At 45.6% G+C, this 15,218-nt stretch overlaps 1 long non-coding RNA gene across 1 annotated transcript in view; it reads left to right on the plus strand.

Annotated features, from left to right (window-relative positions):
- The first annotated feature begins 3,988 nt into the window (after positions 1 to 3,988).
- The window catches only part of LOC109897651 (uncharacterized), a 30,724-nt gene continuing 19,494 nt past the window's right edge, over positions 3,989 to 15,218 (plus strand). Inside the window, exons 1-2 of the long non-coding RNA XR_002256252.2 lie at positions 3,989 to 4,064; positions 5,953 to 6,053. This is a non-coding gene — a long non-coding RNA (uncharacterized LOC109897651). The remainder of the gene's footprint in view (positions 4,065 to 5,952; positions 6,054 to 15,218) is intronic.

The following is a 15,218-nucleotide window of genomic DNA, read 5'->3' on the forward strand; positions in this document are numbered from 1 at the left end:
AAGATAGAGAGGGGGTAGAGAGAGATCAGCGATGGAGAGAGGGAGGAAGGGAGGGAGGGAGGGAGGGAGGGAGGGAGGGGAGGGAGGGAGGGAGGGGGGGAGAGGGAGAGAGGGGGGGAGAGGGAGAGAGGGAGGGAGAGAGGGAGGGAGAGAGAGAGAGAGAGAGAGAGAGAGAGAGAGAGGGAGGGAGGGAGGGAGGGAGGGAGGGAGGGAGGGAGGGAGAGAGAGAGAGAGAGAGAGAGAGAGAGAGAGAGAGAGAGAGGGAGGGAGGGAGGGAGGGAGGGAGGGAGGGAGGGAGGGAGGGAGGGAGGGAGAGAGAGAGGGAGGGAGAGAGAGAGAGAGAGAGAGAGAGAGAGAGAGAGAGAGAGAGAGAGGGAGTGAGGGAGGGAGGGGGAGAGAGGCACTTGGCTTTACAATGATTTAATGGTTAATTGGTCAGACTCGTTAAAGCTGCCTGTAAGTGAAGCAGTAAAAGGCCTGGCTGTTGGCCAATCGCTGCTGGCTTGTGTAACAAGGCTTTGCAGGCACCAGCTCAGTTCTCGTCTCTCAGTTCACAGCCCAGGGCTGAAGGCCTCACCTGAGAGACTCTGGATAAACTAACGGCTAACTATAGACTGTGGTTGTTTGACTGGGCTTTTCTGACTATGTAATCCTGGGAGTTTAAGTAATAGTCACAGACAGTTCTGCTTCGTGTCCCTAGGTTTTTGTGTAAGAGAGGTTTGCGTGTGCTTGTGTGTTTGTGAGCGTGAGCGTGTCTGTACTGTGTGTCGTCTCTGTATCTAGTGTGTGTGTGTGTCCAGTGTGTATCCAGCGTGTGAGTGTGTCTGTCTGAGCATTGTAAGTGTGTATCCAGTGTGTGTCTGTCTGTGCAGTGTAAGTGTGTATTTACTATTGTGCGTTTCTAGTGTGTGTCTGGCAGTCTGGTATTTCCTGAAGGAGTTTCCTCCTACCGTCGGAGCGGAACCACCCTGGGCCCCTCAGCAGTCCAACACACAGCCTGACTGACCCGGTACTACTCCCTGAGAGGGAGAGAGAAGGGGGAGGCAGAGAGGAAGGGAGGGGAGGCGAGGGAAGAGGGAAGGAAGCAAAGAAAGAGGGGTGAGTGAGTGTGAGGGGGGAGAGAGAGAGAGAGAGAGGGGTACAGAGAAGGGGTGTATGATAAGGGGACAGGCCAGGGTGTTAAAGTATAGCGTATGAGGGAAGAGAATGAGTGTGAGAGAGGTTGTTCACAGAGGTAGAATTCTGTCAGCTATAGGCAGTTATCCAGAAATCTGTGTGCTTGTCAAAATGTGTGTATGCCTGAGTCTGTGTGTCTGTGTACACCTTCCCTGTGTGTGTTTGTTGACTGGTGTGCAGTATTCGGATGGGTAGACATGTCTTCAGCACCTTGCAGTAATTCCTTGGCAATGCTCTGCGAGATAGAGGGAGGGAGTTTGTGTGCGTCTGCCTAAGTGTGTGTCCTCAGCACCTTGCAGTAATTCCTTGGCAGCACTGCAGGGAGATAGAGAGGCAGAGGGAGAGCATCCAGGAGAGGAGCGTGGGCCAGAATTCCAACACTATCAGACAGCCTTAATCAGCCCTCAACCTGATGAGAGAAACCTGCTCCAAATCTCTCTCTCTCTCTCAAATTCAGATTCAGATTGCTTTGTTGGCATGAAACACAATTTGTAGATGTTGCCAAAGAAGTATAGTGGTACAGCATTTCAGTGTATATACAGTACAATGCAATGATAATGAAATACTGCTCATTTCGGGTAGTAATAATAATAGTAATACAAATAATAATGTATACAGGTACAACGCTACTGCAGTATTATTGTATAATCTTCGGTCGATACATTTAATTAAATACAAATATGATTATAAAAGAAGAAAAAGAAAGAAAATGTAAAATGTAAAAATAAACAACAGAATGTACAAGTACATGTCTCTTTCTGTCTTCTCCGTCTCACTCTTACTTTCTCTCTTTTTATTTCTCTTTATCTCTCTCTATCTCTCTCTCCCTTACTCTGTCCCTCCTTCTGTCTCTCTCTGTCTCTCTTTCTCTCTGTGTTTTACTCTGTCTCTCTCTTTATCACTCTCTTACTCTGTCCCTCTCTCTCGCTTTCTCTCTCTCTCTACCCCATCTCTTCTTCCAGGCTCCCTGTTGACAAGGAGCCAGACCAGAGGGTTGGAATGGGGTGTACTGTATGTCAGTCCTGTGTCTCTGCCCCCCAGTCACAGCTGGGACTGATTATCTAGGCAAGCTGTTGTCTGTCTGTTGAGCTCTGTGCCACTGGGCTGTCAGATTCTCAGAGCTACCCCATGAAAGGTGCAGAGGATTTGGGTACACTCCAAACTCCAGCCCCAGGCTACCACCTTGGCCGACTTCCCCCTTTGGGGTTGGGTTTCATATTCTAGACAAGTTTATAGTTAAAGAAAGATTTGCTGACTCATCAATATGTTAGAAGTTTGACAGGTGGCTTATAGCTGAAGATTTATACGGTTTTAGTGTTTTTTCACATAGAAATATATTCCTATGGTGTTCTAGAGCCTTAGTCTGACTTTCAGCCAGTCCTGTCTTCCTGACCTGTCATGTTCAGGATGCTGTGGGTCCACTTTTAATGGTGTCACACAAATTATGCTCCTCTCCTGTCTTTGTCCTCATGCTTTTTCTAGAGAGAGGGGTGGAGTGGAAAAAGAGAGTGAGAGTCAGACTCAGAGAAAGACAGGAAAAGGAGGAAGGAAGGAAGGACGGAAGGATAGGAAAGCAGGGAAGCGAGAGAGGTGTAGCATTGGCACTGTGTTAGTCAGATTTATAGTGCCATTTGTGTGTAGTGCTGTGCCAGTAATTGGTGCCTGTTTAAATGTAGACACACAACACACACAGTAACCCACCATGTTATATTATGTCTATCTTTGTAGTGTAAATCTCATTCTGTAGCAAACCGACACTTGCGAATGGGTGTGTTTGTGTTTGCGCACGCTCACGTGTCTGTGTGTGTTTTTGTACAGTATGTGAGAAGAGCAGGCCCTCTGTCTGTCTGTTGATGAGGCTCATGCTTCCTGCTGTGTAATCTGAGTGTCTGGAGGAATGTATTATACAGTAAACAGCTGTTACTTTACCATACACTATTAGATGACACACACGCACATACACTCTCTTCAACTCTGTTAGTGTGTTACTTATGACTGGGTGTTGGTCAGTCATCTTGTATTGTGATTTCCTCTAACGAGTCTGTGTAGCTTACTGGGTTTTCTCCCACCCACCCACCCACCCACCCACCCCCCCACCCTCTCTCTCTCTCTCTCTCTCTCTCTCTCTCTCTCTCTCTCTCTCTCTCTCTCTCTTTCTCTCTCTTTCTCTCTCTCTCTCTCTCTCTCTCTCTCTCTCTCTCTCTCTCTCTCTCTCTCTCTCTCTCTCTCTCTTTCTCTCTCTCTCTCTCACTCTCTCTCTCTCTCTCTCTCTCTGTGTGTGTGTGTGTGTGCGTGTGTGTGTGTGTGTGTGTGTGTGTGTGTGTGTGTGTGTGTGTGTGTGTGTGTGTGTGTGTGTGTGTGTGTGTGTGTTCAGAGTGTATGGGCAGGGGTTAATTGTGGTGTGACCTCTCTAATGTCTTTCCCTGGCTCGTTATCTTGATTGGGTAATTAATTCTGGGGCGCCTCTCCTAACTCCTGAACACACACACACCATCAAACCCTCTTGAACTTAGGAACCCCCACATTCCTCCAGCCCTAAGGCTGCCCCATCACACTGCTTTTCCTCTTATTCAATCCCTCACTGCCTGCCACACTCTCCCCTATCCTCCCTCTCTCTCTTGCTCCATTTATTTATTTTTCTCACTCAATCTTTCTCCCAACTTGTCTGTCATGCTAGCCTCCCCCTCACTCTTCCCCTCCCTCTTTCTCCTACCACAACGACTCCCTCGCTCTCCACTCACCCTCTCTTTCTCTCCATAGACATTTTTTTTTGTTCTGAGCATGCCCAGTAGGTTCTTCTCTCTGATTGGGCATTTCCTCTGCAGACCAGACAGTTCACTGTCTCCGCCACGCCATTTCTTATCACCACCCGAGAGACAATGACAGAAGTAGGTAGCGGAGTCCCCTCTGGGCCTTTTCTCTCTGTCTTTGTTCTCTCGCTTTCTCTTGCTCGCTACCTTTCTCTATCACGCACACACACCCTGGTTGTGGCTCTCCCTGTTTGGGCATGATGAGCGCTAGGCTGGCTGATGGGGCTGATAAGATAAGGAATGTTGCTGTGGTGGAGCGGGTCGAGAGCTTCATGTTCCTCGTATCCACACCATTGAGGAACTACCGTGGTCCGCACACACCAACAAAGTTGTGAAGAAGGCACGGCAACGCCTCTTCCCCCTCAGGAGGCTTAAAAGATTTGGCATGGGTCCTCAGACCCTAAAAACAACGGTATGCGTCATCGCTTGGCGTGACAAATGCTTGGCATCCGACCGCAAGGTGCTACTTCCAGATCACCCGTGATACAAGTTCGACGTCTGTCCATGTCTGAGGACGCCGGGAGATGATGTTGAAACCGGCCACTAGGGGCAACAGTGAGCGCTGTTACATGTTGTTTATTGAGGTTTTTGTTTAAAGCCTATATCAAGCCTTAACCTTATCTTAACCATTCGGAGTTCATGCCTAAGCTTAACCTTAAACACTTTGAAATGTAACGTTTTCAACAACTTCGAAATTTGACAGTTACCTCGTACCCCTGCACGTCGACTCAGTACTGGTACCCCATGTATATAGCCAAGTTATCGTTACTCATTGTGTATTTATTCCTCATGTTAATATTTTTCTATTATTTATGTTCTTCTCTCTGCAATGTTGGGAAGGGTTCGTGAGTAAGCATTTCACTGTTAGTCTACACCTGTTGTTTACGAAGCATGTGACAAAAATAAATGGATTTTGATTTGATTTGGAAGAGGAGAGGAATCACCTCTCAATCAAACATGATCTGCTCTCCGGAGCAGTTTGGAAAACTGGAAAACCCTTTTCCCTTTTCCCAGTGCAGTCCCCTTCTCTTATCCCACTCCCTGTCTCCTTTCCCCTCCTACCCCAACATCCTTTCCCCCTCCCGCACCCCTCCTTTCCCCACTCCTCCCATAGGCCCAGGACTACGGGTGGGTGGGGGGGGGGGGGCTAAGGCAGTAGAAGAGGAGGGGGGTGAGGGAGGAGGGGGGTGAGGCAGGAGGGAAGGGGAGACAGCTCAAGATGCAATGACCCAGGAGGAACGGGCATGCCCGCTCAAGCCAGCTGCTTCTCAAACACACACACACCTTCACATTCTACACCACATCACACCACACTACACTACACTACACTCTCTTACATACACCTCTTGTGCAGGGTTGATCCACATGGTGTGTGTAAAATCGATTGATTACAGAGCTCCTCAACTCTTCCACTGAAGAAAGAAGAAGATAGTGTGAGTTTGTGTGTGTGATAGTGTTTAAGTGAGAGCTACAAGGGGATTAAAAAGACTAAACGCTGCAGTAAATGCTGTGTGCTGTACCTGAGAGCCAAGAACACAGCAGCAAAGTAATTGACCACAGGCACATTTGAGCAGTCTGTTCCACAAGGCAACCGAAAATAAGGCACTGGCTGTCTTTTGCAACCCCTCCCAGGCATTCCTCTGACCAGTGCTTCAGAATGCCCATGGCCAAGAAGCACGTGTTCAAACATCCATTATTTCCTTGTGATGTTGGACTACTAAATACAAAGCAAATTGCATGAGTATATGTACTTATCTATCCAGTGCAGTTGGGAAAGCGGTCAGTTGTGAGTGAACATGTCAATGTCCTCTATGTTTTTAGTGGATGCAGTAGGATGGACTGACTGGTTTAAATGTGTACGATGTGAGTGTGTGTATGATCCTTTCAATGGAAGGTGATGCCAAAGAACAATGTCCATCCTGAATGGACAATGAAGTTTTATTCTACTGTATTCTATTCTTTACAGCAGAAGTCTTTGTTTTGATGACCTCACCTAACCATCAACTCAGCCCTGCTAGCAGGAAAAAACACTACCCCCAGTATCCCAATGGCCTGTACTCCATCAAAGTAAGTAAGCATTTCAAGGTAAGGTCTACAGTACACTTGTTGTATTCAGCGCATGTGACAAATCAAGTTTGATTTGATTTGTTGGTGTGTGTGCGTGCGTGCGTGTGTCTGCCCACGTGTGAAGACCTATACCTTCCTCTTTGTGACACACACACACACTCACACACACACACACAGAGATGGGTGTAAGGGCACTTGCCTCTCAGCTGCCCTATCCCTCATTCCTCTGTGACAACTTTGGCAAAGCAGGTCTGTGAATAGTGGTTGGTATGTAGCCTGTCTTGTATGTATTATTGTATTAGTGATAGCATGGGCCAAGACAGGGCATTTTCACACTACACACATACACAAATAAATTAACTTAGCTCAGAAAGCATGATGTATGCTTTAGAAATGAGGGGGGGGAATAGAACAATATATTCAGAAACTTTAGAGCATTAATGTCACTCTAAACTTAATGTAAATAATGCATCTGTTCTATTTGTTTCTGGGCACAAATGCAATGTTCATTAGCACTAGTGTTCTAAGAACACTATCTAAATACATTTGAACGATGGCGCCGGAGTGGAGGGCTGCCGTCATTTCGGCTCTGAACCAACCATGCTGGGTTTTTTTTTCGTGTTGTTTGTAACTTGTTTTGTACATAATGTTGCTACTATAGTCTCTTTTGACCGAAAAGAGCTTCTGGACATCAGAATTGCGATTGCTCACCTCAAACTGGACAAAGAGTTCTTCTTCAATAAGTCGGACGGGAGGGATATACTGCTACAGACACCCGATCAAGCCCAGATCCCGTGATTCGCTGGAGAAGAAACTGAGATTTTGTGGAAAAAGATCAGGGTGCCTTGCGAGGATCAGGCGACGAGTGGCTAATCTGCCCTTGCCTTCCATTCTGCTAGCTAACATTTAATCTCTGGAAAATAAATGGGACGATCTGAAAGCACGTATATCCTAGCAACGGGACATTAAAAACTGTAATACAGAGTTGTGGCTGAACGACGACATTAAGAACATGCAGCTGGCAGGTTATCCACTCCATCGGCAGGACAGAACAGCAGCTTCTGGTAAGACACGGGGCGGGGGCCTATGCTGGGGCACAATATTTAAGGAAGTCTTAAGGTTTTGCTCGCCTGAGGTAGAGTATCTCATAATAAGCTGTAGACCACACTGACTACCAAGAGAGTTTTCATCTGTATTTTTCGTAGCGGTCTGCATACCACCACAGACTGATGCTGATACTAAATCTGTGGTCAATGAAATGTATACAGCCATGAGCAAACAGGAAAACGCTCATCCAGAGGTGGTGCTATGGGTGGACGGGGACTTAAATGCAGGGAAACTTAAATCAGTTTTACCTCATTTATATCAGCATGTTAAATGTGCAACCAGAGGGGGAAAAATTCTAGACCACCTTTACTCCACACATGGAGACGCATACAAAGCTCTCCCTCGCCCTCCATTTGGCCAATCTGACCATAATTCTATCCTCCTGATTCTTGCTTACAAGCTCAAATTTAAACAGGAAGCATCAGTGACTCAGTCTAAGATCAAATCGTACTACACCGGCTCTGACGCTTGTTCGGATGTGGCAGGCCTTGCAAACTATTACAGACTACAAAGGGAAGCACAGCCGATAGCTGCCCAGTGACTCGAGCCTACCAGACCAGCTAAATAACTTATATGCTCGCTTTGAGGCAAGTAACACTGAAACATGCGTGAGAGTATCAGCTGTGATCACGCTCTCCGAGGCCGATGTGAGTAAGACCTTCAAACAGGTCAACATTCACAAGGCCGGAGGGTCAGATGGATTACCAGGACGTGTATTCCAAGCATGCGCTGACCAACTGGCAATTGTCTTCACTAACATTTTCAACTTCTCCCTGTTTGAGTCTGTAATACCAACATGTTTCAAGCAGACCACCGTAGTCCATGTGCCCAAGAACACTAAGGTTACCTGCCTACATGACTACAGACCCGTAGCACTCACATCAGAAGCCCTGAAACGCTTTGAAAGGCTGGTTATGGCTCACATCATAACCATTATCCCAGAAACTCTATACCCACTCCAATTCGCATACCGCACCAACAGATCCACAGATGACGCGATCTCTATTGCACTCCACACTGCCCTATCACACTTAGACAAAAGGAACAACTGTGTGAGAATGCTCTTCATTGACTACAGCTCAGCGTTCAGCACCGTAGTGCCCTCAAAGCTCATCACTAAGCTAAGGACCCTGGGACTAAACACCTCCCTCTGCAACTGGATCCTAGACTTCCTGATTACCTACCCTTACCCGGTGGTAAGGGTAGGTTCTTCACTGTAAGGTCTACCTACACCTGGTCTACCTACCTACACCTGTTGTATTCAGCGCTTGTGACAAATACAATTTGATTTGATTTGATTGTAAATGCTATCAGAATCCAATCAGAGCACCGTAAAAATACCATTAGAAGAACCGTATCAGAATTCAATCTGAACATAGAGGTCCAAGTGTCAAAAGCAGACCCAGGCTATGGTTCCTCAATGCAGGAGCTTTACCGAAATGAAACATCAACTAAGAAAAGAGCTAAATGAATCTTTCTCCCTCTCTCTCATCGTTTATTTCTCTCTCTTCCTCTCTTTTACTCCCTCCTTTTGATCTTTCAAGTTTGCTGTAGTGTGGTTGAGAAGAATGTTGTTTAAATTGGGGAAATCATGTCTTCTTTGATGTCACAATGAAAATACGAAATGCCCTGAGGCTGATAGACATATTACGCATGCACTCGCGTGCGCGCGCGCGCACACACACACACACACACACACACACACACATACAGTTTTTTATAACTACCCTTGTGGGGAAGCGCAATTCAGTCTCATTCAAAATCCTATTTTCCCTATCCCTAACCCTTCACATAACCTTAACCCTAACCCTAACTTTAACCTGACAACCTAGCCTTAACCTTAATCCTGAACCTAACCCTAAAACTAACCCTTGCTCCTAAACCAAACACAAATTTGAACCTTTACCCGAAACCCCCTACAAATAGCATTTGACCTTGTGGAGACTAACAAAATGTTCCTCGTTGGTCCAATTTTTGTTTGTTTACTATTCCTGTGGGGACTTCTGAGGACTTTGTCCACACACACACACACACACACACACACACACACACACACACACACACACACACACACACACACACACACACACACACACACACACACACACACACACACACACACACACACACACATACACACACACACACACACACACCTAGGCAAGACAACATAGTATCAGACAAACATGCATGTTGTAATAGAAACGTAATAGAAACATACCAAATCTTTATTCACACACAATGTTCTCGTGCGGGGGAGAGGAAGGAAAGCCGGCTGATGTCTTTCATAGAGACATAAGGGACTGCAACCTAATCTGTTTTACGGAAATGTGGCCTTCTTCCTCGATTTTGTCTCCATCTATCCAAACCACCGGGTTCTCTGTCCATCGTGTGGACAGGAAGAATGAACTATCTGGGGACAATAAAAGCAGAGGGGTATGTTTCATGAGTAATAGCTCATGGTGTGATGGTCGCAACATACAGGAAATCAAGTCCTTTTGTTTTCCTGATCTGGAATACCTCACCATCAAATGCAGACCCCGTTATCTACGAAATAATTTAAGGCTGTTATTGTTACAGCCGTGTACATTCCCCTTCATGCTGATGTAACTGGTGTGAAATGGCTAGCTAGTTAGCGGTGCGCGCTAATAGCGTTTCAAAAAAGTGGAGATGGAGTCCTCCATCTATTAGGTTTCAGGTAAGAACCAAATGCAGACTGTGTTGAAGTAACAATGTTTATTACAGCAACAGGGGCAGGACGGCAGGCAGGCTCGGGGTCAGGGGCAGGCAGAGTGGTCAGGAAGGCGGGCTCAGAGTCAGAACAGACAAGGGTCAAACCAGGAGGGTGAGAAAAAGAGAGCCTGGGAAAACCAGGAGCTGTTAGAAACCGCTGGTTGACTTGACAAACAAGACGAACTAGAAACCGACATACATAGAACACAAGTATAGGTACTCAGGGCATAATGGGGAAGATGGGCTACACCTGTAGGGGGGAGACAAGCACAAGGTCAGGTGAAAATTATCAGGGTGTGACACCATTGGGGTCTTGAGAGGCAGTTGGGCAGATTTGGTTAGATTTCATTTTATAACATGAGATAGAAATGAATTTGTCTATGATCTTCAGAGTTTTTGGGAGGAATTGAGATACATTGTCTCGATAAAGTAAGATATCAACAGTGTTTATGTTGAAATGAAATGATGAAATGATGTGGTCAGTAGAATTGAGAGATAGTGGTGTAGTTTTTTTCGATAGTCGAAATGCCTGGGCGAGGTGCTCAAAAGACAATAAAAATAGCATAGGTGAAATGGGGTCACCTTGCCCGCTACTTCTAATTATTCTGAACGGAACAGAGCAGTTACTGCCTGTTATTACTATGGCTGAGGGATTGGCAAATAGTGTTTTAATTATATTAATGAAATTGGAGCCAAGACCCATAATTTCCAAAACCGACCCAATATTTGACAATTCTAGTCTATCAAAAGCTTTTTCTGCGTCGAGAGATACAACTGCCAAATAAGTTTTAGTGTCTGATGAAGAATGTACACTACATAGCCAAATGTATGTGAACATCCCTTCAAATTAGTGCATTTGACTATTTCAGCCACACCCATTGCTGACAGGTATAAAAAATCAAGCACACAGCCATGCAATCTCCATAGACAAACATTGACAGTAGAATGGCCTGAATTGAAGAGATCAGTGACTTTCAGCGTGACACCGTCAAAGGCTAACTTTCAAATCAAATCACATCACATTTTATTGGTCACATACACATGGTTAGCAGATGTTATTGCGAGAGAAGGGAAATGTATGTGCTTAAAGTTACGACAGTGCAGCAATATCTAATACACAAATCAAAGTAAAGGAATGGAAAAATAATATATACATACAGTTGATTTGGCAAGTCAGTTGGTACATCTACTTTGTGCATGGCACAAGTCATTTTTCCAACAATTGTTTACAGACAGATTATTTCACTTATAATTCACTGTATCACAATTCCAGTGGGTCAGAAGTTTACATACACTAAGTTGACTGTGCCTTTAAACAGCTTGGAAAATTCCAGAAAATTATGCCATGGCTTTAGAAGCTTCTGATAGGCTAATAGACATAATTTGAGTCAATCGGAGGTGTACCTGTGGATGTATTTCAAAGCCTACCTTCAAACTCAGTGCCTCTCTGCTTGACATCATGGGAAAATCCAAAGAAATCAGCCAAGACCTCAGAAAAAATGGTAAACCTCCACAAGTCTGGTTCATTCTTGGGAGCAATTTCCAAACTCCTGAAGGTACCACGTTCATCTGTACAAACAATAGTACGCAAGTATAAACACCATGGGACCACACAGCCGTTATACCGCTCAGGAAGGAGACGCATTCTACTATTATTCTGAAATGTCACATTCTTAAAATAAAGTGGTGATCCTACCTGACCTAAGACAGGGTATATTTACTCTGATTAATTGTCAGGTATTGTGATAACTGAGTTCAAATATATTTGGCTAATGTGTATGTTAACTTCCGACTTCAACTGTAAATATATCGGTGAGCAATGGCAGAGCGGCACAGGCAAGATGCAATAGATGGTATAAAACACAGTATATACATACGAAATGAGTAATGCAAGATATGTAAGCATGATTAAAGTGACTAGTGAACCGAGTGGCCAATGATTTTAAGTCTGTATGTAGGTAGCAGCCTCTCTGTATTACTGATGGCTGTTTAACAGTCTGATGGCCTTGAGATAGAAAATATTTTTCAGTCTCTCGGTCCCAGCTTTGATGCACTTGTACTGACCTCGCCTTCTGGATGGTAGCGGGGTGAACAGGCAATGGCTCGGGACTTGATGATATTTTTGGCCTTCCTGTGACATCGGGTGACGTAGATGTCCTGGAGGGCAGGTACAGTAGTTTGCTCCAGGTGATGCCTTGAGCAGACCGCACCACCCTCTGGAAAGCCTTGCGGTTGTAGTCGGTGCAGTTGCCGAACCAGGCAGTGAAGCAGCCCGACAGGCCGACAGGATGTTGAAGAGGCGCTTTCTTCATCACATTGTTTGTGTGGGTGGACTATTTCAGTTTGTCCGTGATGTGTACGCCAAAGAACTTTCCACCTTCTCTACTTCGGTCCATTCAGTGTGGATAGGGGGGTGCTGTTTCCTGAAGTAAACAATCATCTCCTTTTTTTTGTTGACTTTGAGTGAGAGGTTGATCCTGGACTAGCCTCTCAAAGCACTTCATGATTACAGTAGTGAGTGCTATTGGGTGATAATCATTTAGTTAGCTTTTCCTTCTTGGTTACAGGAACAACGGTGGCCATCTTGAAGCATGTGGGGACAGCAGACTGGGATAGGAAGAGATTGAATATGTCCGTAAACACACCAGCCAGGCTGGTCTGCACATGATCTGAGGACACTGCTAGGGATGCCGTCTGGGCCGGAAGACTTGCGAGGGTTAACACGTTGAAATGTGTTACTCACGTCGGCCATGGAGAAGGAGAGCTCACAGTCCTTGGTAGAAGGCCGCGTCGGTGGCGGTGTATTATCCTCAAAGCAGGCAAAGAAGGGTTTAGTTTGATGGAAGCAAGGTGTCGGTGTCTGTGACTTGGCTGGTTTTCCTTTTGCAGATCCTTGATTGTCTGTAGACCCTGCCACATACGTCTTGGGTCTGAGCCATTGAATAGCGACTCCACTCTGTATCTTTACTGTCATTTCATTTGTTTGAGTGCCTTGCAGAGGGAGTAATTACACTGTTTGTATACGGCAATATTCCCAGTCAACTTTCCATGGTTAAATGCGATGGTTAGCTCTTTCAGTTTTGTGAGAATGCTGCCATCTACACACGGTTTCTGGTTAGTGTAGGTTTTCCTAGTCACAGTGGGTACAACGTCTCCTATGCACTTCCTTGTAAACTCACTCACAGAATCAGCGCAAACATTACGTCAACATTATTCTCTGAGGCTACCCGGAACATTTTCCAGTCCGCGTGATCAAAACAATCTTGAAGAGTGGAATCCGATTGGTCAGATCAGCGTTGGATTGTCCTTTGCACGCGTACATCCTGTTTGACTTTCTGCCTATAGGAAGGGAGGAGAAAAATTGAGTCGTGGTCAGATTTGCTGAAAGGGGTGCGGGGGAGGACCTTGTATTCTTCGCGGAGTTAGAGTAGCAGTGATCCAGTGTTTTACCAGCACGAGTGCTACAGTCAATATGCTTATAAAATGTAGGTAGCCTTGTTCTCAAGTTTGCTTTTTTTAAATCCCCAGTTGCAATAAATGCAGCCTCAGGTTATATGGTTTCCAGTTTGCATAAAGTCCAGTGAAGTTCCTTGAGGGCCGTCGTGGTATCGGCTTGAGGGGCGATATACACGGCTGTGACAATAACAGAGGAGAATTCCCTTGGGAGATAATACGGTCGGCATTTGATTGTGAGCAATTCTAGGTCATGTGAAAAGAAGGATTTGAGTTCCTGTATGTTACAATTACATCATGAGTCGTTAATAATGAAACATACACCCACGCCCTTCTTCTTCTCATAGATGTTTATTCCTGTCTCTACAATGAACAAATAATCTAGGTGGCTGTACCAACTCCGACAGCATATCCCGAGAGAGCCATGTTTCCGTGAAACAGAGTATGTTACAATCCCTGATGTCTCTCTGGAAATGAACCCTTGCCCTAATTTCATCTACCTTGTTAACTAGAGCCTGAACGTCAGCAAGCAATATACTCGGAAGCGGTGGGTGGTGTGCGCGCCTCTGAAGTCTGACCAGAAGACCGCTCTGTCTACCTCTTCTCTGGCGGCGTTGTTTTGGGTCAGCCTTTGGAATCAGTTCAAACTCCATGAATGGTTCGGACAAAGGATCTGCTTCGGGAAAGTTATATTCCTTGTCGTAGTGCTGGTAAGTTGGCGTTAGTCTGATATCTAATAGTTCTTCCTGGCTGTATGTAATAACACTTTAGATTTTCTGGGCTAACAATGTAAGAAATGACACATAAAAAAACGAAGTACTGCAAGGTTTCCTAAGGACTAGAAGCTAGGCAGCCCTCTCTGTCGGCGCCATCTTGAGTCAGTTCGTCTAATTTCTGACCTGCTAGAGCTGCCCTGGTCAACTGTAAGTGTTGTTATTGTGAAGTGGAAATGTTTCGGAGCAACAATGGCTCAACCCCGAAGTGGTAGGCCACACAAGCTCACATCAGAGAACAGAACCGCAGCGTGCTGAACTGCGTAACCTATAAAAATCATCTGTCAACAAATATTACCAAGTTCCAAACTGCCTCTGGCAGCAACGTCAGCACAATAACTGTTTGTCGGGAGCTCCATGAAATGGGTTTCTATGGCCGAGCAGCCACACAAGCCTAAAATCACCATGCACAATGCCAAGGATCGGCTAGAGTTGTGTAAAGCTCACCGCCATTGGCCTCTGACATAGTGGAAACACGTTCTCTGGACTGATGAATATCGTTTCTTCATCTGGCAGTCTGATGGACTAATCTGGGTATGGCGAATGCCAGGAGAGCGCTACCTGCCCCAATGCATAGTGCCAACTGTAAAGTTTAGTGCAGGAGAAATAAGTGTCTGGGCTGTTTTTCGGTCTAGGCCCCTTAGTTTCAGTGAATGGAAACCTTAACGCTACAGCATACAATGACGTTCTAGATGATTCTGTGCTTCCAACTTTGTGGCAACAGTTTGGGGAAGGCCTTTTCCTATTTCAACATGACAGTTCCCCCGTGCACAAAGCGAGGTCCGTACAGAAATGGTTTGTCGAACTTGACTGGTCTGCACAGAGCCCTGATCTCAACCCCATCAAACACCTTCGGATGAAATGGAATGCCGACTGCAACCAGGCGTAATCGCCCACTATCCGTGCCCAACCACATTAATGCTCTTGTGACTGAATGGAAGCAAGTCCCCGCAGCAACCTTCCAACATCTCCACTCTTCCTAGCAGCAAAAGGGGGACCAACTCCATATTAATGATTTTGGAATGAGATGTTTGACGAGCAGGTGTCCACATACTTTTTTAGTGTAAAATATGTAATAGATGACGGAGGTTATGTGAGG

Source organism: Oncorhynchus kisutch, linkage group LG10 (genome assembly GCF_002021735.2).
Source record: "Oncorhynchus kisutch isolate 150728-3 linkage group LG10, Okis_V2, whole genome shotgun sequence".
Classification (NCBI taxonomy): domain Eukaryota; kingdom Metazoa; phylum Chordata; class Actinopteri; order Salmoniformes; family Salmonidae; genus Oncorhynchus; species Oncorhynchus kisutch.